This window comes from Martes martes, assembly GCF_963455335.1.
Source record: "Martes martes genome assembly, chromosome: 16".
Taxonomy (NCBI): Eukaryota; Metazoa; Chordata; class Mammalia; order Carnivora; family Mustelidae; genus Martes; species Martes martes.
In genome coordinates this window covers 17,331,184-17,332,409 of record NC_137904.1, presented here as the reverse complement: position 1 = coordinate 17,332,409, position 1,226 = coordinate 17,331,184, and positions in this window count along the sequence as shown.

The following is a 1,226-nucleotide window of genomic DNA, read 5'->3' as shown; positions in this document are numbered from 1 at the left end:
AAAAATCTAGAGCATAGTGCTGTTTGGTTTTAGCCACTTTCAGTTTTATTCTATTTTGATTATTTCTAACAGTCTGCACACTCAGTTTTTGCATTTATAAAATGGGGGTGATCATAATAGTGTCCCTCTCTTGGAATTATTATAGAGAATAAGTGGGCTGTTACAGACAAGTACTTAGCACAGTGCCCGACACAGAATAACAAGTTATTCAAGTTCAAATTCCTAATACAAGAGGCCTTTTATGATTTACGATTCTCTCCCCCACAACCTCTCTAGATGCTTTGCCTTTCAGGTCCTCTCTGTTCTAGCCCGTTTCACATTGTTTCATTCCTATACGCCTTCACACAGACTGGTCCTTCCACTCAGAATTCTCTCCCTCCTTCCTCTACCCCTCACCCCCATTCGGCCCTCGCTCTAGCTAATTCCTCCTCTTCCTTCAAAATGCTCCTTAACTCTCCTTTCATCTTAAAGACTTTTTGGCCTGCCTCTTTGCCCCTCTCTGCTTTCATCCCATCTTGAAGACATTACCGATATCTTTTCCAGTGTCTGCAATCTATAAGTGCCCAGTAAAGTTTAATCGACTGAGTGTGCGTAAAAATCCCTTCTCTACTGAAGTGTCTTCATATTCCACCAATGTCCTTGCCTTCTTTCCTTCTCTCCCAGCCACTCCCTGAGTATGCCCATCACTCTCAATTGAAATTCACTTCATTGTACACTCTTCAAACATTACTGTGTCCCAAAGGATGGCAGGGGGGAACATATACCCTTTTAAGCCTGCAACCCCATTGCAAAAACAGGGGAATGTTCAGATTTAATCATTCCTCTCTGTAAAGCCTTTTAGTAGCTTCCTCTAAACTTGATATGAAAGCTGAACATGTCCTATGTGCTCTGGCCTCTGCCTACCTCTCCAGCCCTATTTCATGTGACTTGTCCCTTTGTTCCCAGCAGTTTGGCCACACAGATTCCTCCATCCTCAGCTGCATCAAGCTCCCTAGTACCTTAAGGTCTTTGCCCACATTGTTCCCTCTTCTTGAAGCCCTATCCCACCCCCACACTCCCTTTACCTGGATGAGACGTATTCTCAAATGTTATTCAGGCTAGGCTAGCACGACTGACTAGCACTAACTAGTAAACCTCAGAGAACCTGGACCCATGGCCCAGAAAAAAACATTGTGACCTTTACGTATCATTCCATGTCTCTCCAAGTCTCAGTTTCTCCACTTGTT